General features: G+C 45.8%; 1 protein-coding gene across 1 annotated transcript in view; it reads left to right on the top strand.

The window, feature by feature from the left end:
* The first annotated feature begins 5,303 nt into the window (after nucleotides 1–5,303).
* The window catches only part of LOC141058251 (3-galactosyl-N-acetylglucosaminide 4-alpha-L-fucosyltransferase FUT3-like), a 111,427-nt gene continuing 91,842 nt past the window's right edge, over nucleotides 5,304–24,888 (top strand). The window contains exon 1 of the mRNA XM_073554423.1: nucleotides 5,304–5,381. The gene's annotated coding sequence lies outside the window, so the exon portion shown is untranslated. The remainder of the gene's footprint in view (nucleotides 5,382–24,888) is intronic.

Raw genomic sequence — 24,888 nt, 5'->3', positions numbered from 1 at the left:
CACACCTCTGGGTGAGGTGCAGTACCTCGGTGGCGCCACACTCACACCTTTCCAGAAGCAGGAACAAGTCACGCAGGATGAAAGCTGGGTCCATCACTATCATCCTGAGACTAAAGTCCAGTCGGTGCAATGGAAGCATCATGAATCACCGCCTCCAAAGAAGGCACATACCCAACCCTTGGCAGGCAAGGTCATGCTCACAGTGTCTTGGGAATAGCACGGAGTAGTGTTGATTGATTTCCTGACTGATTTGCATACTATGTTTCACTGCTGCAGAAACTGCATGGTAAGCAGACGTACTATCCCGTCCATGTGCCCTGGGACTTAATTCACGTGGTGAGCGCCGCTGATCGCGGCCGGGTGTCGGCTGATTATCACAGCTGACACCCGTGACGGACCGCCCCGACACGTTAACGCCTTGTACACCACGATCAAACATGATCGCGGTGTACCGAGGGTTAAAGGGAAGCATTGGCAGGGAGGGGGCTCCCTCCATGGTTCCCTGAGCCCCCCACGGCAGCGCAATGTGCAGCACTGCTGCGGGGGGGCTCTTTCCCTACAGGCCCCCAGATCCAAGATGGTGACGGGGACCTTCGGGGGCCTGTAGGGAGCTGACTTCCTCACTGCCTGCAAAGCGCAGGCATGAGGAAGTCTGCAGCAGTGCCTGTGACAGATCGCTGATCTGTCACAGTGATCTGTGATGTGACAGATCAGCGTTCTGTCACAGGACAGTGATGTCCCACCTGGGACAATGTAATAAAGTTAAAAAAAAAGTGTAAAAATAATTTTAAAAAAATCGCTAAATAAATTAGTAAAAAAAAAAAGAAATATTCCCCAATAAATTCTTTTTTTGAAAATAACAAAACAAAAAAACAATAAAAGTACACATATTTGGTATCGCTGAGTCCGAAACGACCCTCCCTATAAAACTGTCCCATTAGTTAACCCCTTTAACGAACCCCTTAAAAAATAACAATAAAAAATGAAGCAAAAATAATGATTTATTATCATACCACCGAACAAAAAGTGCAATAACGCGTGATCAAAAAGGCGTATATAAATATCCATGGTACCGCTGAAAACGTCATCTTGTCCCACAAAAAACGAGCCACCACACAGCATCATCAGCAAAAAAATTAAAAAGTTATAGCTCGCAGAATAAAGCGATGCAAAAATAATTATTTTTTATATAAAATAGTTTTCATTGCATAAAACTGACAAAACATAAAAAAAGACCTAAATGAGGTATCGCTGTAACCGTACTGACCCGAAGAATAAAACCGCTTTATCAATTTTACCGCACGCGGAACGGCGTAAACGCATCCCCCCAAAAGAAATTCATGAAACGCTGGTTTTAGTTCATTCTGTGTCCCAAAAATCGGAATAAAAAGCGATCAAAAAAGTCACGTTCCCGAAAATGGTACCAATAAAAACGTCAACTCGTCCGGCAAAAAATAAGACCTCACATGACTCGGTGGATCAAAATACGGAAAAATTATAGCTCTCAATATGTGGTGATGCAAAAACCATTTTTACAATAAAAAGCGTCTTTTAGCGTGCGACAGCTGCCAAACATAAAAACCGCCATAAATAGTAAATCAAACCCCCCGTTATCACCCCCTTAGCTAGGGAAAATTAATAAAATAAAAAAAATGTATTTATTTCCATTTTCCCATTAGGGTTAGGGCTAGTGTTAGGGCTGAGATTAGGGTTAGGGGTGTGTTGGGGTTAGGGTTGGAGTTATAATTGGGGGGTTTCCACTGTTTGGGCACATCAGGTACTCTCCAAATGCAACATGGCGTCTGATCTCAATTCCAGCCAATTCTGCGTTGAAAAATTCAAATGGTGCTCCTTCCTTTCCAAGCTCTGCCATGTGCCCAAACAGTGTTTTACCCCCACTTATAGGGTATCAGCATACTCAGGACAAATTGCAAAACAACTTTTGGGGTCCAATTTCTCCTGTTACCCTTAGGAAAATAAAAAATTGGGGGCAAAAATATCATTTTTGTGGAAAAAAATGATTTTTTTATTTTCACGCCCAGGCGTTATAAACTTCTGTGAAGCACTTAGGGGTTCAAAGTGCTCACCACACATCTAGATAAGTTCCGTGGGGGGTCTAGTTTCCAAAATGGGGTCACTTGTGGGGAGTTTCAATAGTTTAGGTACATCAGGGGCTCTCCAAACGCACATGACAACCGCAGACCAATCCATCAAAGTCTGCATTCCAAAACGTCACTACTTCCCTTCCGAGCCCCAACTTGTGCCCATACAGTAGTTTTCTCCCACATATGAGGTATCAGCATACTCAGGACAAATTGGACAACAACTTTTGCGGTCCAATTTCTCCTGTTACCCTTGGGAAAATAAAAAAAATTGGAGACTAATTGATCATGTTTGTGGAAAAAATAAGATTTTTTTATTTTCATGCCTGGGCATTATAAACTTCTGTGAAGCCCTTGGGGTTGAAAGTGCTCACCACACATCTAGATAAGTTCATTAGGAGGTCTAGTTTCCAAAATGGGGTCATTTGTGGGGGGTTTCCACTGTTTAGGTACATTAGGGGCTCTCCAAAGGCAACATGACACCTGCAGACCATTTCATCAAAGTCTGCATTCCAAAACATCACTACTTCCCTTCCGAGCCCCGACGTGTGCCCATACAGTAGTTTTCTCCCACATATGGGGTGTCAGTGTACTCAGGACAAATTGGACAACTTTTGGGGTCCAATTTCTCCTGTTACTCTTGGGAAAATAAAAAAAATGGGGACTAAAAGATGATGTTTGTTGAAAAAATACGATATTTTTATTTTCACGCCCGTTCGTTATAAACTTCTGTGAAGCACTGGGGGGTTCAAAGTGCTCATCACACATCTAGATAAGTTCCTTAGGGGGTCTAGTTTCCAAAATGGGGTCATTTGTGGGGGGTTTCCACTGTTTAGGTACATTAGGGGCTCTCCAAAGGCAACATGACACCCGCAGACCATTCCATCAAAGTCTGCATTCCAAAATGTCACTACTTCCCTTCCGAGCCCCGACGTGTGCCCATACAGTAGTTTTCTCCCACATATGGGGTATCAGCGTACTCAGGACAAATTGGGCAACAACTTTTGGGGTCCAATTTCTCCTTGTACCCTTGGGAAAATAAAAAAATTGGTGACTAAAAGATCATGTTTGTTGAAAAAATACGATTTTTTTATTTTCACGCCCGGGCGTTATAAACTTCTGTGAAGCACTGGGGGTTCAAAGTGCTCACCACACATCTAGGTAAGTTCCTTGGGGGGTCTAGTTTCCAAAATGGTGTCATTTGTGGGGGTTTCTACTGTTTTGGTACATCAGGGGCTTTCCAAACGCGACATGGTGTCCGATCTCAATTCCAGCCAAAAACGTCAAATGGCGCTGCTTCCCTTCCGAGCTCTGCCATGCGCCCAAATAGTGGTTTACCCCCACATGTAGAAACAAAAACCAGCAAATAATTCCAGCGGATGCTTCCTACTTGGCCATAAAATCCATTTCATTTTTATCTCTTAAAATAGTTCCATGTGGCAGAAACCCAAATATATACAGGGGGTCAGAAGAAGAAAGGGCACACTGCTGCTTTATGCGTGCAGACTACACGTTTCGACCTTACTAGGTCTTCTTCTAGGTCTTGGGGGGTATCAGCGCACTCAGGACAAATTGCACAATATCTTTTAGGGTCCTGTTACCCTTGGAAAAATAAGAATTGAGGGTGAAAAGATCATTTTTGTGGAAAAAATATGATTTTTTAATTGTACGGCTGTATGTTATAAACTTCTGTGAAGCCCTTGGGGGTTCAAAGTTCTCACCACACATCTAGATAAGTTCCTTGGGGGGTCTAGTTTCCAAAATGGTGTCATTTGTGGGGGGTTTCCACTGTTTTGGTACATCAGGGGTTTTCCAATCGCGACATGGTGTCCGATCTCAATTCCAGCCAAAAACGTCAAATGGCGCTGCTTCCCTTCCGAGCTCTGCCATGCACCCAAATAGTCATTTACACCCACATATGGGGTATCAGCGTTCTCAGGAAAAATTGCACAATAACTTTTAGGGTCCTGTTACCATTGGAAAAATAAAAATTGCTGGTGAAAAGATCATTTTTGTGGAAAAAATATGATTTTTTAATTGTACTGCTGTACGTTATAAACTTCTGTGAAGCCCTTGTGGGTTCAAAGTTCTCACCACATATCTAGATAAGTTCCTTGGGGGGTCTAGTTTCCAAAATGGGGTCACTTGTGGGGGGTTTCCACTGTTTAGGTACATCAGGGGCTCTCCAAACGTGACATGGCGTCCGATCTGAATTCCAGGCTATTTTGCATTGAAAAAGTCAAACGGCGCTCCTTCCGTTCTGAGGTCTGCCATGCGCCGAAACAGTGGTTCCCCCCACATATCAGGTATCAGCGTACTCAGGACAAATTGCGCAATAACTTTTGCAGTCCAATTTCTCCTGTTACCCTTGGTAAAATAAAAAAAATTGAACCTGAAGTATTTTTTTTGTGAAAAAAAGTTAAATGTTCATTTTTTTTAAATATTCAAAAAATTCCTGTGACGCACCTAAAGGGTTAATAAACTTCTTGAATGTGGTTTTGCGCACCTTAAAAGGTGCAGTTTTTAGAATGGTGTCACTTTTGGGTATTTTCTATCATATAGACCCCTCAAAGTGGCTTCAAATTTGATGTGGTCCGTAAAAATAAAATGGTGTTGCAAAAATGAGAAATCGCTGGTCAATTTTTAACCCTTATAACTTCCTAACAAAAAAAATTTTGGTTCCAAAATTGTGCTGATGTAAAGTAAACATGTGGGAAATGTTATTTATTAAGTTTTTTGTGTGCCGTATTTCTGTGATTTAAGGGCATAAAAATTCAAATTTGGAAAATTGCGAAATTTTCAAAATTTTCGCCAAATTTCTGTTTTTTTCATAAATAAACGCAAGTTATATGAATGAAATTTTACCACTAACATGAAGTACAATATGTCACGAGAAAACAGTGTCAGAATCACCAGGATCCATGGAAGCGTTTCAGAGTTATAACCTCATAAAAGGACAGTGGTCAGAATTGGAAAAATTGGCCCGGTCATGAACGTGCAAACCACCCTTGGGGCTTAAGGGGTTAAAGAGATGGGAGAAGTGTCTGTCCCTAGGTGGCACCTATGTAGAGAAGGACTAATAACTTTACCAAGTTTCATTGCTCTAAGTCCACAGGAAGTGGGTGCGGGGAAATCTTTAATGAATGCCCCTCGTAAGAGTACAAAAGTCCATTGTGCAATTATATGTTTCAGGCATGCAAAGTGCTCTTAGTCATATAAGGTGCTGGATTTTTCATTTAATGTCATTGTTTCCTGATTCTCCTGTGAACGATGACTGTGGTAAGCTGCTTTTACATCTTCTATTCTTTTCTCAGTGCTTGAAATATATTAAAAAAAATGGGTAAACCGAAATGTGAGTGACGGAGGTTTACTTTGTTATAGTTAATGCTATATTTGAACCGAAACGTAGAAAATTTTGTCATGTTCATCATCAAATTCCAAGAGCTATAACTTTCCATAGGAGAGAAAAAAATAGAAATTAGGAAACAAGCCTCACCTTTTGATGTATAGTTTGTTGCTTCTTAATAGTGCAGCCAGGATCCAAGTCGTTGGCCATCGGATACATTTAGAAAAAAGGAGAGAAACAAGGATCCATAGGCTGGATATAAATAACATTCGCTTTTTATTTTATTCCATTAAAAAGGAAAAAAGTGTTGTCCAGACAGATTCAAAGAAATCCAACATTCTGACATATTTCTGGCTGTAGCCCTTCGTCGTAGAATATGGCAGGGTTGTAACAGCAAAACAATATATAGGAGTTTTAGCTCCTGTGATGTCATAGTATAATTAACATTTTACAAAAACTTTTTAGGAAAAAACAAAGAGTACAAAGCACATATCATTGAAACTGTATGACAGAAGTATATAGACTTGCTAAATGGATATAATATTTAATCCAACAGTTAGATTAGAAAGGCCCATCATAGATAAAATACTGCCGACCCTCATCAGAAATACAAGAAGGCTTTACAAAGGTTAGAACTAGTTACTGCTTTTTTAAGTTGTAACTAAATGCCGGAGTGCCGACGGAACAAGAAATCTAGTCACAGATAAGACGCCGTCGACTCACATCTGAACTCCACAGAAGCTTCTTACGAGGTTAAGAATGGTAGTTGTTTCAAATATGTAGTTTAAATGCATGGGCGCAGACAGCATGAAAAAATTCTGTCATCGACAGAATGCTGGAATTCCACATCAAATATGGGAGCTTAACCCCTTCCTGACATCCGACGTACTATCCCGTCCATGGGACCCGGGCCCCTATGCCCATGGACGGGATAGTACATCTACCGTGATCAGCGGCGCCCACGTGGTGAGCGCCGCTGATCGCGGCCGGGTGTCAGCTGATTATCTCAGCTGACACCCGGCACAATGTTTCGGGGCGGTCACGGACCGCCCCCGACACGTTAACGCCTTGTACACCGCGATCAAACATGATCGCGGTGTACCGGGGGTTAAAGGGAAGCATCGGCAGGGAGGGGGCTCCCTCCGTGCTTCCCTGAGCCCTCCACGGCAGCGCAATGTGCAGCGCTGCTGCGGGGGGCTCCTTTCCTGCAGGCCCCCGAATCCAAGATGGCGACGGGGGCCTTCGGGGGCCTGCAGGAAGCTGGCTTCCTTAGTACCTGCAAAGCGCAGACATGAGGAAGCCTTCGGCACTGCCTGTGACAGATCGCTGATCTGTCACAGTGATCTGTGATGTCACAGATCAGTGATCTGTCACAGGACAGTGATGTCCCACCTGGGACTATGTAATAAAATTTAAAAAAAATAAAAAAAAAGTGTTAAAATAATTAAAAAAAAATCGCCAAATAAATTAGAAAAAAAAAAAATATTCCCCCAATAAATCCATTTTTTGGAAATAAAAAAAACCAAAACAATAAAAGTACACATATTAGGTATTGCCGCGTCCGTAACGACCCACCCTATAAAACTGTCCCATTAGTTAACCCCTTTAGCGAACCCCTTAAAAAATAAAAATAAAAAACGAAGCAAAAAATAATGATTTATTATCATACTGCCGAACATAAAGTGCAATAACGCGCGATCAAAAAGACGCATATAAATATCCATGGTACCGCTGAAAACGTCATCTTGTCCCGCAAAAAATGACCACCATACAGCATCATCAGCGAAAAAATAAAAAAGTTATAGCTCGCAGAATAAAGCGATGCAAAAATAATAATTTTTTTATATAAAATAGTTTTCATTGCAAAAAACCGACAAAACATAAAAAAAGACCTAAATGAGGTATCGCTGTAACTGTACTGACCCGAAGAATAAAACTGCTTTATCAATTTTACCGCACGCGGAACGGTGTAAACGCCCCCCCCAAAACAAATTCATGAAACGCTGGTTTTTGTTCATTCTGCGTCCCAAAAATCGGAATAAAAAGCGATCAAAAAATGTCACGTGCCCGAAAATGGTACCAATAAAAACGTCAACTCGTCCCGCAAAAAATAAGACCTCACATGACTCTGTGGATCAAAATACGGGAAAATTATAGCTCTCAATTTTTGGTGATGCAAAAACTATTTTTACAATAAAAAGCGTCTTTTAGCGTGCGACAGCTGCCAAACATAAAAACCGCCATAAATAGTAAATCAAACCCCCCGTTATCACCCCCTTAGTTAGGGAAAAATAATAAAATAAAAAAATGTATTTATTTCCATTTTTCCATTAGGGTTAGGGCTAGGGTTAGGGCAAGGGTTAGGGCTAGGGTTAGGGCTAGGGTTAGGGCTAGGGTTAGGGCTAGGGCTGAGATTAGGGTTAGGGGTGTGTTGGGGTTCGGGTTGGAGTTAGAATTGGGGGTTTTCACTGTTTGGGCACATCAGGGGCTCTCCAAATGCAACATGGCGTCTGATCTCAATTCCAGCCAATTCTGAGTTGAAAAAATCAAATGGTGCTCCTTCCCTTCCAAGCTCTGCCATGCGCCCAAACAGTGTTTTACCCCCACATGGAGGGTATCAGCCTACTCAGGACAAATTGCAAAACAATTTTGGGGGTCCAATTTCTCCTGTTACCCATAGGAAAATAAAAAATTGGGGGCAAAAATATCATTTCTGTGGAAAAAAATGATTTTTTTATTTTCACGTCCGAGTGTTATAAACTTCTGTGAAGCACTTGGGGGTTCAAAGTGCTCACCACACATCTAGATAAGTTCCGTGGGGGGTCTAGTGTCCAAAATGGGGTCACTTGTGGGGAGTTTCAATAGTTTAGATACATTAGGGGCTCTCCAAACGCACATGGCACCCGCAGACCATTCCATCAAAGTCTGCATTCCAAAACGTCACTACTTCCCTTCCGAGCCCCGACGTGTGTCCATACAGTAGTTTTCTCCCACAGATGGGGTGTCAGCGTGTTCAAAGTGCTCACCACACATCTAGATAAGTTCCTTAGGGGGTCTCGTTTCCAAAATGGGGTCATTTGTGGGGGGTTTCCACTGTTTAGATACATTAGGGGCTCTCCAAAGGCAACATGACACCGGCAGAACATTCCCTCAAAGTCTACATTCCAAAACGTCACTACTTCCCTTCCGAGCCCCGACGTGTGTCCATACAGTAGTTTTCTCCCACATATGGGGCGTCAGCGTACTCAGGACAAATTGGACAACAACTTTTGGGGTTCAATTTCTCCTGTTACCCTTGGGAAAATAAAAAAATTGGGGACTAATTGATCATGTTTGTGGGAAAAAATACGATTTTTTTATTTTCATGCCCGGGCATTATAAACTTCTGTGAAGCCCTTGGGGGTTCAAAGTGCTCACCACACATCTAGATAAGTTCCTTAGGGGGTCTAGTTTTCAAAATGGGGTCATTTGTTGGGGGTTTCCACTGTTTAGGTACATTAGGGGCTCTCCAAAGGCAACATGACACCCGCAGACCATTTCATCAAAGTCTGCATTCCAAAACGTCACTACTTCCCTTCCGAGCCCCGACGTGTGTCCATACAGTAGTTTTCTCCCACATATGGGGTATCAGCATACTCAGGACAAATTGGACAACATCTTTTGGGGTCCAATTTCTCCTGGTACCCTTGGGAAAATAAAAAAAATGGTGACTAAAAGATCATGTTTGTGGAAAAAATACGAATTTTTTATTTTCATGCCCGGGCATTATAAACTTCTGTGAAGCACTGGGGGGTTCAAAGTGCTCACCACACATCTAGATAAGTTCCTTGGGGGGTCTAGTTTACAAAATGGTGTCATATGTGGGGGGTTTCCACTGTTTAGGTACATCAGGGGTTTTCCAATCGCGACATGGTGTCCGATCTCAATTCCAGCCAAAAACGTCAAATGGCGCTGCTGAGCTCTGCCATGCGCCCAAATAGTGGTTTACTCCCACATGTGGGGTATCAGCGTACTCAGAACAAATTGCACAATAACTTTTAGGGTCCTGTTACCCTTGGAAAAATAAGAATTGAGGGTGAAAAGATCATTTTTGTGGAAAAAAATATGATTTTTTAATTGTACGGCTGTATGTAGAGTTGAGCGACTTTTGGTTTTTTAGGGTCGCGTTTCGTTTCGTGAAACCCGACTTTTCCAAAAGTCGGGTCGAGCAAGATCGTCCGATTATAGGGAAAAGTCGGGGTCGTCCCGAAACACGAAAGCCAATGTAAGTCAATGGGGAATAAAAGTCGGCAGTGAGAGGAGGACAGGAAACACACCTACAGTGCCCATTTGAATGCCAAAAGCATCAATTCTTCTTACTTAAGCTTGTCAACCTTAATTAACTTCATAATACAAGTTACGCACTGAAAAATGGGGGTTATTTGGCTAAAGTTGTGGGGGGGTAGGGCTGGCTCCAGGTTTTCATGTGCCCTGGGCCCCTTTAACACATAATACCACAACTCATCATGCTCCGATACGGCAGAGAAATAGCGGTATAGTACAATGAAAAATACTTCACTTTTTACATCTCATGACGAGGCCCATCTATTTCTCCATACAGAATCATTGGTCCCATATAATGTTTGAAACAGTATATGATGAGCTCCACATAATGCTACAGTATATGTTGGTCCCCATGGATGAAGCTCCACTGTCTTATGGGCCCAAATAATGCTCCAAACATAATGGGCCCCATTTCTAATGCTCTAGTGTATAATGGGCCCTGTAAATGCTGCTCCAGTGTCTGATGTCCACCTTTGGAATGTTCCAGTGTATGGTGGGCACCATCTATCATTCTCCAGAGTATAGTGCTCCCCAAAAATTGCTGTCCCAACATTGAAAACAATCAAATAAGTCTCCTCGCTAGGGAATCCCTGTACTTGTCTGGACTCCTCGTCGTCCCCATCTTCCATCTCACTGCACAGTATTTCAACTTTGCAAGTGCTGTGATCCTGAGCAAACAGGGGGGGCCCACTCGTTGGCGACGGCACTGGCACAGGGCCCCTGATAGTACGGTGGTGTGTCTGATGGCGGGTGGGCCGAACCTGCACTTTCATCTGCAGCTTCCTCTTTGTCACCGTGTAAGATGGAACTGTATATGGGAAGGGTAACCTGAGTTTCATCAGGGTCAGATTCAGGCCGTGTAGCGTGTGAGGGGAATGTAGTGGTCTGGGTCAATGTACCAGCAGATTCATCGAGCAGTGGCTGGGCATCAGTGCACTTGTGTCGCCCCCAGGAGTACGGTCGCCACAGTGGCATTACCTTCTTCCTAGGGAGTGTGATGTCATGCTTGGGAGCAACGAACGATCTCTCTAGCAGGTTAACTGATTGGGCGGCGCTATTCCCACGAGTCATGACCCTCCAAACAGCGTTCATGAAGGCAAAGTGTTTGTTTTACGTGGGCAGTATGGTTGCAAAGCTGAACCTTAAAGGAATGTCCAGAAGGGCACCACCAGGAGTGGAGCCTACGGTCAAATTCGACTCCACCTGGGAAACCTCAACCATGCCAGCTACAGAACAGATGCACACATTGCAAGCTTAATTCCGTTAACGAACGAGACTCCGTCATGCCCCGCGGTCCGAGTCTGGCTTACTAGAGGGACACGTGAGGCTCTGGCACATGAGATTGGCCAATAACTGGTGTGTCATGCCATTACATGTCCGTGGCTGCATGTGCGCTACACTGAAAAGGCCAGCGTTTGTCGCTTACAGGTGCAGATAACCCGCTGAACAACGTTAGTGATGGGGATCACTGATGACAATTATTACCCGCGAACAATGATTTCCCAGTAAGTGCAGGTCAACCGCAGTTCCGGAATTAGGCCTAACCGTCATTCCTGAAAAAATGAAAAACGTACGTGTGCAAACCACAGGTGCTGTAGCTTGCTTAACAGCTCGCCAGCCGTTCTCACTCCCAGTATGGATTGCACGTGATTGCACAAAGGTTAGAAAGGGTACCGTATCCCCGGATAACATGTATGGATAGCGTACACATTCAAAATATATGTCTGTACATCAGGAGGCAGGCTCAGACGGTGTTAGGCCCAGTATGGATTGCACGTGATTGCACAAAGGTTAGAAAGGGTACCATATCCCCGGATAACATGTATGGATAGCGTACACATTCAAAATATATGTCTGTACATCAGGAGGCAGGCTCAGACGGTGTCAGGCACAGTATGGATTGCACGTGATTGCACAAAGGTTAGAAAGGGTACCGTATCCCCGGATAACATGTATGGATAGCGTACACATTCAAAATATATGTCTATACATCAGGAGGCAGGCTCAGACGGTGTTAGGCCCAGTATGGATTGCACGTGATTGCACAAAGGTTAGAAAGGGTACCGTATCCCCGGATAACATGTATGGATAGCGTACACATTCAAAATATATGTCTGTACATCAGGAGGCAGGCTCAGACGGTGTTAGGCCCAGTATGGATTGCACGTGATTGCTCAAAGGTTAGAAAGGGTACCGTATCCCCGGATAACATGTATGGATAGCGTACACATTCAAAATATATGTCTGTACATCAGGAGGCAGGCTCAGACGGTGTCAGGCACAGTATGGATTGCACGTGATTGCACAAAGGTTAGAAAGGGTACCGTATCCCCGGATAACATGTATGGATAGCGTACACATTCAAAATACAGTGGGGCAAAAAAGTATTTAGTCAGTCAGCAATAGTGCAAGTTCCACCACTTAAAAAGATGAGAGGCGTCTGTAATTTACATTATAGGTAGACCTCAACTATGGGAGACAAACTGAGAAAAAAAAATCCAGAAAATCACATTGTCTGTTTTTTTTTCATTTTATTTGCATATTATGGTGGAAAATAAGTATTTGGTCAGAAACAAAATTTCATCTCAATACTTTGTGATATATCCTTTGTTGGCAATGACAGAGGTCAAACATTTTCTGTAAGTCTTCACAAGGTTGCCACACACTGTTGTTGGTATGTTGGCCCATTCCTCCATGCAGATCTCCTCTAGAGCAGTGATGTTTTTGGCTTTTCGCTTGGCAACACGGACTTTCAACTCCCTCCAAAGGTTTTCTATAGGGTTGAGATCTGGAGACTGGCGAGGCCACTCCAGGAACTTGAAATGCTTCTTACGAAGCCACTCCTTCGTTGCCCTGGCGGTATGCTTTGGATCATTGTCATGTTGAAAGACCCAGCCACGTTTCATCTTCAATGCCCTTGCTGATGGAAGGAGGTTTGCACTCAATATCTCACGATACATGGCCCCATTCATTCTTTCATGTACCCGGATCAGTCGTCCTGGCCCCTTTGCAGAGAAACAGCCCCAAAGCATGATGTTTCCACCACCATGCTTTACATTAGGTATGGTGTTTGATGGATGCAACTCAGTATTCTTTTTCCTCCAAACACGACAAGTTGTGTTTCTACCAAACAGTTCCAGTTTGGTTTCATCAGACCATAGGACATTCTCCCAAAACTCCTCTGGATCATCCAAATGCTCTCTAGCAAGCTTCAGACGGGCCCGGACATGTACAGGCTTAAGCAGTGGGACACGTCTGGCACTGCAGGATCTGAGTCCATGGTGGCGTAGTGTGTTACTTATGGTAGGCCTTGTTACATTGGTCCCAGCTCTCTGCAGTTCATTCACTAGGTCCCCCCGCGTGGTTCTGGGATTTTTGCTCACCGTTCTTGTGATCATTCTGACCCCAAGGGGTGGGATTTTGCGTGGAGCACCAGATCGAGGGAGATTATCAGTGGTCTTGTATGTCTTCCATTTTCTAATTATTGCTCCCACAGTTGATTTCTTCACTCCAAGCTGGTTGGCTATTGCAGATTCAGTCTTCCCAGCCTGGTGCAGGGCTACAATTTTGTTTCTGGTGCTCTTTGGTCTTCACCATAGTGGAGTTTGGAGTCAGACTGTTTGAGGGTGTGCACAGGTGTCTTTTTATACTGATAACAAGTTTAAACAGTTGCCATTACTACAGGTAATGAGTGGAGGAAAGAGGAGACTCTTAAAGAAGAAGTTACAGGTCTGTGAGAGCCAGAAATCTTGATTGTTTGTTTCTGACCAAATACTTATTTTCCACCATAATATGCAAATAAAATGAAAAAAAAACAGACAATGTGATTTTCTGGATTTTTTTTTCTCAGTTTGTCTCCCATAGTTGAGGTCTACCTATGATGTAAATTACAGACGCCTCTCATCTTTTTAAGTGGTGGAACTTGCACTATTGCTGACTGACTAAATACTTTTTTGCCCCACTGTATATGTCTATACATCAGGAGGCAGGCTCAGACGGTGTTAGGCCCAGTATGGATTGCACGTGATTGCACAAAGGTTAGAAAGGGTAACGTATCCCCAGATAACATGTATGGATAGCGTACACATTCAAAATATATGTCTGTACATCAGGAGGCAGGCTCAGACGGTGTCAGGCACAGTATGGATTTGACGGCCCAGATTACACAGCGGAGGAGCAGGGAGAGGTAAAGATTGCAAATGCTGGGGCCCTGCCCAAGCAAGGGGGGCCCACTCGTGGGCGTCGGTACTGGCACTGGGCCCCTCATAGTACGGCGGTGTGTCTGACGGCGGGTGTGCACCACCACCGTCAGAGACACTTGATTGCATTATGAGGGACCCTGTGCCAGTGCCCGCACCCAGGAGTCGGCCTACCCACCTGTCCAGGGCAACGGCACTCGCACGGTGTCGTGCGCTAGGTGGTGACCACGGCCATGGGGGGGGGAGGCAGCACAGTTAGGGAGTTTTAGAAAGTGGCATATGTTGATGTTGGACATTCAGCTGATGCAAAAGGCGAAATAGGTGAAGTCCCAGGAAGAGGTGGACCAAAGCAAGCCATTTTTCTGTCACCCTATGTGTCATCAGGGGAAGGTGGGACAAAATCCTTGGAAACCCATGCATGGTTCATTTTAATGAAGGTTAGATCATCCACATTTTGGGTTGACAGACGGGTCCTTTTTTCTGTCAGGATTGATCCAGCTGCACTGAAGACTCTTTCCGATAGCACACTTGCAGCTGGGCAAGCGAGCTCCTGTAAGGCATATTGGGCCAATTCAGGCCAGGTGTCCAGTTTAGCGGCCCAATAGTCAAAGGGGAATGACCTGTGTGGGAGAACATCGATATGGGAGGAAAAGTAGTTTGTAACCATAGTTGACAACTGCTGTCTCCTGTCACTTTCCATCGATGCAGTATTACCAGTTGTGTGAGCGGTATTTGAAAAATCAGTCCACAACATTGTCATGAAACCCCTGTCTCCAACGCCACTTCTGCTGTGTGCACCACGAACACCTCTGCCAAGCTGCCCCCGGCCCGTACGGCTCGTGTGAGAACCATCACCGCTGCTGTGTGCTGGGAATGCCTCAAGCAACCGATTTACCAGAGTTGCTTGTTTATTAGCCAATATTAGGTCAAGGTTCTCCTGTGGCATGATGTTTCGTAATTTGCCTTTATAGCGTGGATCCAGGATGCTGGCCAACCAGTAGTCGTCATCGTTCATCATTTTGGCAATGCGTGGGTCCCTTTTTAGGATCTGCAAGGCATAATCTGACATGTGGGCCAATGTTCCCGGTGTCAATGATGCACTGCGAGTGCTGGTTGGAGGAGCACTTTCTGGCAAATCCACATCCCTCCAGTCACGCACAAACCCTGTACCAGACCTTGCCACGCCAACATTTTCACTTGCCCCACGAGATGCATCCTCCTCCCCTAAGTAATCATCCCCATCATCCTCCTCCTCCTCCTCTTCTTCCTCCACCTCGTCCAGGAGAGGTCCCTGAGCAGACAATGGCTGAATGTCATCAAGGATTCCCTCCTCCTCTTCCTCCTCATCAACATTGGCTGCAGACGCCTGCTCCTTAAGGTGCGTCAAAGTTTGCATGAGCAGACGCATAAGTGGGATGCTCATGCTTAGGATGGCGTCGTCTGCGCTTACCAGCCGTGTGCATTCCTCAAAACACTGAAGGACTTTACAGAGGTCTTTCAGCTTCGACCACTGCACACCTGTCAACTCCATGTCTGCTCTCAAAGTGCCTGGCCGTGTATCCTCCCACAAATGCATCATGGCCTGCCTCTGCTCGCACAGCCGCTCCACCATGTGCAGGGTGGAGTTCCACCTTGTTGCAATGTCGATAATGAGGCGGTGGTTGGGAAGGTGGAGCAATCGCTGCAGCTTCTGCATACGAACGGAGTGTACAGGCGACCAGCGGATGTGCGCGCACAGTCTTCGCACCTTCTGGAGCAGGGCTGTTAACTCCGGATAATTTTTGAGGAAGCACTGCACCACCAGGTTCAAGGTGTGAGCCAAGCAAGGTATATGGCTGAGTTTTGAAAGGGCTATGGCTGCCACAAAATTACGGCCGTTATCACTAACTACCTTGCCTGCCTCAAGATGTACACTGCCCAGCCATGACTCAGTTTGTCGCTTCAAGTACTCGGCCAGCACCTCGGCGGTGTGTCTTTTGCCCAAACACATCATCTGCAACACAGCCTGCTGACGCTTTCCACTAGCTGCTCGATAGGGGGAAACATCGTGTGCAACAGTGGCAGCTGCAGATGGAGTGCTCGTACGACTGCGCTCTGTGGACGAGCTTTCGCTTCTGGAGGAGGAGGAGGAGGGTCGAACGCCTACAGCCAACTGTTTCCTATACCGTGGGCTAGGCAGCACTGTCCCACCACCGCTGTCCCCTGTGGACCCTGCATCCACCACATTAACCCAGTGCGCAGTGATGGACACGTAACGGCCCTGGCCATGCCGACTGGACCATGCATCAGTTGTGAGGTGCACCTTTCCGCTCACTGACTGCTTGAGTGCATGGACAATGCGGTCTTTCACATGATGGTGGAGGGCTGGGATGGCTTTGCGAGAGAAGAAGTGGCGACTGGGTAGGTCATAGCGTGGTACTGCATAGGCCATGAGTTCGCGGAAAGCTGTGCTTTCCACCAACCGAAAGGGCATCATCTCAAACGAGATTAGTTTGGCGATGTGGGCGTTCAAACCCAGTGTACGCGGATGAGAGACTGAGTACTTTCTTGACCTACTCATAGTGTCTGGGAGGGTGAGCTGGACTTGAGAGCTGCATATGGTGGAAGTAGCGGTGGACAGGGCGGACTGAGAGAGGGTTGATGATGGTGATGGAGTTGGTGTTCTTTCTGATGGCCTAGAGTCAGTCTTTCGTTGATATAACAGTGGGATTCCCTAACTGCTGTGGCCTTGCAACAACACCTCAACATTTGCTGCTGTGCTAACCGGTGGGCTTACAGTGGGGAAAACAATGTAGCATTGCTGACTACCTTCGTTGTGATCAGTTGCACATGTGGCACTTGAGGTTTGGTGTTGTGTCCACGCTTGCAAGTGCATGCTGGTTAAATGTCTAAGCATGCAACTGGTATTCAAATTTTTCAGATTTTTCCCTCGGCTAAAGGTCTTTGCGCACTTCTTACAGATAACCTTGGCCTGATCATGAGGATTTTGGTCAAAAAAGTGCCACACTGCACTCTTCCTACTTTGGCAGACATTTTGCGGCCTAGCACGCTGTGATCTTTTGACCCTCTGGACAAGCTGTCCAGCAACTCTTTTGATGTTTGGAACCTGTCTTTGGAGTGCTCCGGGCCTGCCAGATAACAGCTGTTGCGATGTCGATGTCTGCTGTGGATGCTCCTCATCTGAGCTATTGTAAGCAGCACCCTCTTCCCCCAATGGATGCCAATCTGGGTGAACAACTGGGTCATCCATCACCTCCTCTTCTATGTCATGTGCACCTTCCTCTGTGTCACCGTGTATGGTGGTATAGTGTGCGGAAAGGGGCACCTGAGTCTCATCAGGGTCAGAATCTGGCTCTGTACACTGCAAGGACAATGTAGTGCTCTGAGTGAATGTACCAGCAGAATCATCCATCAGCGGCTGTGCATCAGTGCACTCCATGTCAGATTCATCTTGGCCTGGGTAATTCACCATTTGACTTGATAATCAAGGCATGGTATGTGAAAACAGCTCCATGGAGTAATCAGTAGTATGGCCTGCGTCATCCTTCAATCTTGGTTGGGGTGAAGGACACAAGGAAAGGTGTGGTTCATGAACATGAGCCTCCAATGACGACTCAGTGCTTTTACTTTTTACAACTGAAGAAGAGGAGGCGATAGAGCTGGAGGCTGAGGCAGCAATGTAAGACAAAACTTTTTCCTGATGCTCTGGCTTTAAAAGCGGTTTGCCAACTCCTAGAAAACTAAGCGTTCGAGGCCTTATGTAGCCAGACGATGACGCAGGCTCAACACCTCCTGCATTCGGTCCTATTTTGCTCTTGCCACTACCATCAGATCCACCACCAACACCATCATTACCAGCTGCCAACCAATTCCACGGCCTCTTCCACCAACCTTCCTCATTTTTGGTAGAAATGTAGACAAAATCAAACAAACTATATAGTAATGTAAAACAAGGTACAAGGTGTCTATAGGACAGGGGAGATTTTGAATTTCTGCAGACACTTGTGGACACTGGACACTTTTGGATTGTCTGAGGCCCAATGAATATCTGAGTGCTATGTGACAGGCTCGATGGCACAGCTGTGACCAAAGTGACTAGAGGATAAGGGAGATTTTGAATTTCTACAGACACTTGTGGACACTGGACACTTTTGGATTGTGTGAGGCCCACTGATATCTGAGCGCTATGTCACAGGCTCGATGGCACAGCTGTGACAAAAGTGACGAGAGGATAAGGGAGATTTTGAATTTCTGCACACACTTGTGGACACTGGACACTTTTGGATTGTGTGAGGCCCACTGATATCTGAGCGCTATGTGACAGGCTCGATGGCACAGCTGTGACAAAAGTGACGAGAGGATAAGGGAGATTTTGAATTTCTGCAGACACTTGTGGACACTGGACACTTTTGGATTGTGTGAGGCCCACTGATATCTGAGCGCTATGTCACAGGCTCGATGGCACAGCTGTGACAAAAGTGACGAGAGGATAAGGGAGATTTTGAATTTCTGCACACACTTGTGGAAACTGGACAATTTTGGATTGTGTGAGGCCCAATGAATATCTGAGCGCTATATGACAGGCTCGATGGCACAGCTGTGACCAAAGTGACTAGAGGATAAGGGACATTTTGAATTTCTGTACACACTTGTGGACACTGGACACTTTTGGATTGTGTGAGGCCCAATGAATATCTGAGCGCTATGTGACAGGCTCGATGGCACAGCTGTGACCAAAGTGACTAGAGGATAAGGGAGATTTTGAATTTCTGCACACACTTGTGGACACTGGACACTTTTGGATTGTGTGAGGCCCAATGAATATCTGAGCGCTATGTGACAGGCTCGATGGCACAGCTGTGACCAAAGTGACTAGAGGATAAGGGAGATTTTGAATTTCTACAGACACTTGTGGACACTGGACACTTTTGGATTGTGTGAGGCCCACTGATATCTGAGCGCTATGTCACAGGCTCGATGGCACAGCTGTGACAAAAGTGACGAGAGGATAAGGGAGATTTTGAATTTCTGCACACACTTGTGGACACTGGACACTTTTGGATTGTGTGAGGCCCACTGATATCTGAGCGCTATGTGACAGGCTCGATGGCACAGCTGTGACAAAAGTGACGAGAGGATAAGGGAGATTTTGAATTTCTGCAGACACTTGTGGACACTGGACACTTTTGGATTGTGTGAGGCCCACTGATATCTGAGCGCTATGTCACAGGCTCGATGGCACAGCTGTGACAAAAGTGACGAGAGGATAAGGGAGATTTTGAATTTCTGCACACACTTCTGGACACTGGACACTTTTGGATTGTGTGAGGCCCAATGAATATCTGAGCGCTATGTGACAGGCTCGATGGCACAGCTGTGACCAAAGTGACTAGAGGATAAGGGACATTTTGAATTTCTGCACACACTTGTGGAAACTGGACAATTTTGGATTGTGTGAGGCCCAATGAATATCTGAGCGCTATGTGACAGGCTCGATGGCACAGCTGTGACCAAAGTGACTAGAGGATAAGGGACATTTTGAATTTCTGTACACACTTGTGGACACTGGACACTTTTGGATTGTGTGAGGCCCAATGAATATCTGAGCGCTATGTGACAGGCTCGATGGCACAGCTGTGACCAAAGTGACTAGAGGATAAGGGAGATTTTGAATTTCTGCACACACTTGTGGACACTGGACACTTTTGGATTGTGTGAGGCCCAATGAATATCTGAGCGCTATGTGACAGGCTCGATGGCACAGCTGTGACCAAAGTGACTAGAGGATAAGGGAGATTTTGAATTTCTGCACACACTTGTGGACACTGGACACTTTTGGATTGTGTGAGGCCCACTGATATCTGAGCGCTATGTGACAGGCTCGATGGCACAGCTGTGACAAAAGTGACGAGAGGATAAGGGAGATTTTGAATTTCTGCAGACACTTGTGGACACTGGACACTTTTGGATTGTGTGAGGCCCACTGATATCTGAGCGCTATGTGACAGGCTCGATGGCACAGCTGTGACCAAAGTGACGAGAGGATAAGGGAGATTTTGAATTTCTGCAGACACTTGTGGACACTGGACACTTTTGGATTGTGTGAGGCCCACTGATATCTGAGCGCTATGTCACAGGCTCGATGGCACAGCTGTGACCAAAGTGACTAGAGGATAAGGGAGATTTTGAATTTCTGCAGACACTTGTGGACACTGGACACTTTTGGATTGTGTGAGGCCCAATGAATATCTGAGCGCTATGTGACAGGCTCGATGGCACAGCTGTGACCAAAGTGACTAGAGGATAAGGGAGATTTTGAATTTCTGCACACACTTGTGGACACTGGACACTTTTGGATTGTGTGAGGCCCAATTACTATCTGAGCGCTATGTGACAGGCTCGATGGCACAGCTGTGACCAAAGTGACTAGAGGATAAGGGAGATTTTGAATTTCTGCAGACACTTGTGGACACTGGACACTTTTGGATTGTGTGAGGGCCACTGCTATCTGAGCGCTATGTCACAGGCTCGATGGCACAGCTGTGACAAAAGTGACAAGAGGATAAGGGAGATTTTGAATTTCTGCAGACACTTGTGGACACTGGACACTTTTGGATTGTGTGAGGCCCACTGATATCTGAGCGCTATGTCACAGGCTCGATGGCACAGCTGTGACAAAAGTGACGAGAGGATAAGGGAGATTTTGAATTTCTGCAGACACTTGTGGACACTGGACACTTTTGGATTGTGTGAGGCCCACTGATATCTGAGCGCTATGTGACAGGCTCGATGGCACAGCTGTGACAAAAGTGACGAGAGGATAAGGGAGATTTTGAATTTCTGCTGACACTTGTGGACACTGGACACTTTTGGATTGTGTGAGGCCCACTGATATCTGAGCGCTATGTCACAGGATCGATGGCACAGCTGTGACCAAAGTGACTAGAGGATAAGGGAGATTTTGAATTTCTGCAGACACTTGTGGACACTGGACACTTTTGGATTGTGTGAGGCCCAATGAATATCTGACCGCTATGTGACAGGCTCGATGGCACAGCTGTGACCAAAGTGACTAGAGGATAAGGGAGATTTTGAATTTCTGTACACACTTGTGGACACTGGACACTTTTGGATTGTGTGAGGCCCAATGAATATCTGAGCGCTATGTGACAGGCTCGATGGCAAAGCTGTGACCAAAGTGACTAGAGGATAAGGGAGATTTTGAATTTCTGCAGACACTTGTGGACACTGGACACTTTTGGATTGTGTGAGGGCCACTGATATCTGAGCACTATGTCACAGGCTCGATGGCACAGCTGTAACAAAAGTGACGAGAGGATAAGGGAGATTTTGAATTTCTGCAGACACTTGTGGACACTGGACACTTTTGGATTGTGTGAGGCCCACTGATATCTGAGCGCTATGTGACAGGCTCGATGGCACAGCTGTGACAAAAGTGACGAGAGGATAAGGGAGATTTTGAATTTCTGCAGACACTTGTGGACACTGGACACTTTTGGATTGTGTGAGGCCCACTGATATCTGAGCGCTATGTGACAGGCTCGATGGCACAGCTGTGACAAAAGTGACGAGAGGATAAGGGAGATTTTGAATTTCTGCAGACACTTGTGGACACTGGACACTTTTGGATTGTGTGAGGCCCACTGATATCTGAGCGCTGTGTGACAGGCTCGATGGCACAGCTGTGACAAAAGTGACGAGAGGATAAGGGAGATTTTGAATTTCTGCAGACACTTGTGGACACTGGACACTTTTGGATTGTGTGAGACCCACTGATATCTGAGCGCTATGTCACAGGCTCGATGGCACAGCTGTGACCAAAGTGACTAGAGGATAAGGGAGATTTTGAATTTCTGCACACACTTGTGGACACTGGACACTTTTGGATTGTGTGAGGCCCAATGACTATCTGAGCGCTATGTGACAGGCTCGATGGCACAGCTGTGACCAAAGTGACTAGAGGATAAGGGAGATTTTGAATTTCTGCAGACACTTGTGGACACTGGACACTTTTGGATTGTGTGAGGGCCACTGATATCTGAGCGCTATGTCACAGGCTCGATGGCACAGCTGTGACAAAAGTGACGAGAGGATAAGGGAGATTTTGAATTTCTGCAGACACTTGTGGACACTGGACACTTTTGGATTGTGTGAGGGCAAATGATATCTGAGCGCTATGTCACAGGCTCGATGGCACAGCTGTGACAAAAGTGACGAGAGGATAAGGGAGATTTTGAATTTCTGCAGACACTTGTGGACACTGGACACTTTTGGATTGTGTGAGGCCCACTGATATCTGAGCGCTATGTCACAGGCTCGATGGCACAGCTGTGACAAAAGTGACGAGAGGACAAGGGAGATTTTGAATTTCTGCAGACACTTGTGGACACTGGACACTTTTGGATTGTGTGAGGCCCACTGATATCTGAGCGCTATGTCACAGGCTCGATGGCACAGCTGTGACCAAAGTGACTAGAGGATAAGGGAGATTTTGAATTTCTGCAGACACTTGTGGACACTGGACACTTTTGGATTGTGTGAGGCCCAATGAATATCTGACCGCTATGTGACAGGCTAGATGGCACAGCTGTGACCAAAGTGACTAGAGGATAAGGGAGATTTTGAATTTCTGCACACACTTGTGGACACTGGACACTTTTGGATTGTGTGAGGCCCAATGAATATCTGAGCGCTATGTGACAGGCTCGATGGCACAGCTGTGACCAAAGTGACTAGAGGATAAGGGAGATTTTGAATTTCTGCAGACACTTGTGGACACTGGACACTTTTGGATTGTGTGAGGGCCACTGATATCTGAGCGCTATGTCACAGGCTCGATGGCACAGCTGTGACAAAAGTGACGAGAGGATAAGGGAGATTTTGAATTTCTGCAGACACTTGTGGACACTGGACACTTTTGGATTGTGTGAGGGCCACTGATATCTGAGCGCTATGTCACAGGCTCGATGGCACAGCTGTGACAAAGGTGACGAGAGGATAAGGGAGATTTTGAATTTCTGCAGACACTTGTGGACACTGGACACTTTTGGATTGTGTGAGGCCCACTGATATCTGAGCGCTATGTGACAGGCTCGATGGCACAGCTGTGACAAAAGTGACGAGAGGATAAGGGAGATTTTGAATTTCTGCAGACACTTGTGGACACTGGACACTTTTGGATTGTGTGAGGCCCACTGATATCTGAGCGCTATGTGACAGGCTCGATGGCACAGCTGTGACAAAAGTGACGAGAGGATAAGGGAGATTTTGAATTTCTGCAGACACTTGTGGACACTGGACACTTTTGGATTGTGTGAGGCCCACTGATATCTGAGCGCTATGTGACAGGCTCGATGGCACAGCTGTGACAAAAGTGACGAGAGGATAAGGGAGATTTTGAATTTCTGCAGACACTTGTGGACACTGGACACTTTTGGATTGTGTGAGACCCACTGATATCTGAGCGCTATGTCACAGGCTCGATGGCACAGCTGTGACCAAAGTGACTAGAGGATAAGGGAGATTTTGAATTTCTGCACACACTTGTGGACACTGGTCACTTTTGGATTGTGTGAGGCCCAATGACTATCTGAGCGCTATGTGACAGGCTCGATGGCACAGCTGTGACCAAAGTGACTAGAGGATAAGGGAGATTTTGAATTTCTGCAGACACTTGTGGACACTGGACACTTTTGGATTGTGTGAGGGCCACTGATATCTGAGCGCTATGTCACAGGCTCGATGGCACAGCTGTGACAAAAGTGACGAGAGGATAAGGGAGATTTTGAATTTCTGCAGACACTTGTGGACACTGGACACTTTTGGATTGTGTGAGGGCCACTGATATCTGAGCGCTATGTCACAGGCTCGATGGCACAGCTGTGACAAAAGTGACGAGAGGATAAGGGAGATTTTGAATTTCTGCAGACACTTGTGGACACTGGACACTTTTGGATTGTGTGAGGCCCACTGATATCTGAGCGCTATGTCACAGGCTCGATGGCACAGCTGTGACAAAAGTGACTAGAGGATAAGGGAGATTGGATTGCTTTTAAAAAAGCAGTTTGCAGAGCAGTGGGTAAACAGCAATGCCAGCCTGTCAGGAAGCCTTTAAAGGCAGCCCAACAACCAACACCACTGATACACCACAATATAGCCTCCCCTTGCACTGCACACACAGTGACTGGTGTGTTGTGCAGGCCAAATCGCTAGCAGCAGAAGCAGTTTTTTTTTCTTCTCAGCAGGACAAAAAAAAAAATTGGGATTGCTTTTAAAAAAGCAGTTTGCGGAGTAGTGGGTAAACAGCAATGCAGGAATGTCAGGAAGCCTTAGAAGGCAGCCCAACAACCAACACCACTGATACACCACTATATAGCCTCCCCTTGCACTGCACACACAGTGACTGGTGTGTTGTACAGGCAAAATCGCTAGCAGCAGAAGCAGTTTTTTTTCTTCTCAGCAGGACAAAAAAAAAAAATTGGGATTGCTTTTAAAAAAGCAGTTTGCGGAGCAGTGGGTAAACAGCAATGCAGGAATGTCAGGAAGCCTTAGAAGGCAGCCCAACAACCAACACCACTGATACACCACTATATAGCCTCCCCTTGCACTGCACACACAGTGACTGGTGTGTTGTACAGGCAAAATCGCTAGCAGCAGAAGCAGTTTTTTTTTCTTCTTCCCTGCCTAACGCTCTCCCTACAAAATCAGCAGCAACCTCTCCCTATGCTAAGATCGGCAGAAGTAAGATGGCGGTCGGCGTGCACGCCCTTTTATACCCCCTGTGACGCCCACCAAAGCAAGCCAATCACTTGTATGCCCTTCTGAAAGATGGTGGTGACCCGTGCCTATGTCATCACGTTGCCCACAGTGTCCGTGGATCCTGATTGGCTGAAAAAGA

The sequence above is a fragment of the Dendrobates tinctorius genome, unplaced genomic scaffold (assembly GCF_039654945.1).
Source record: "Dendrobates tinctorius isolate UK_male_01 unplaced genomic scaffold, ASM3965494v1 ptg000211l, whole genome shotgun sequence".
Classification (NCBI taxonomy): domain Eukaryota; kingdom Metazoa; phylum Chordata; class Amphibia; order Anura; family Dendrobatidae; genus Dendrobates; species Dendrobates tinctorius.
Note: the sequence above shows the minus strand (reverse complement) of the source record. Positions and strands in the feature narration are given on the sequence as shown.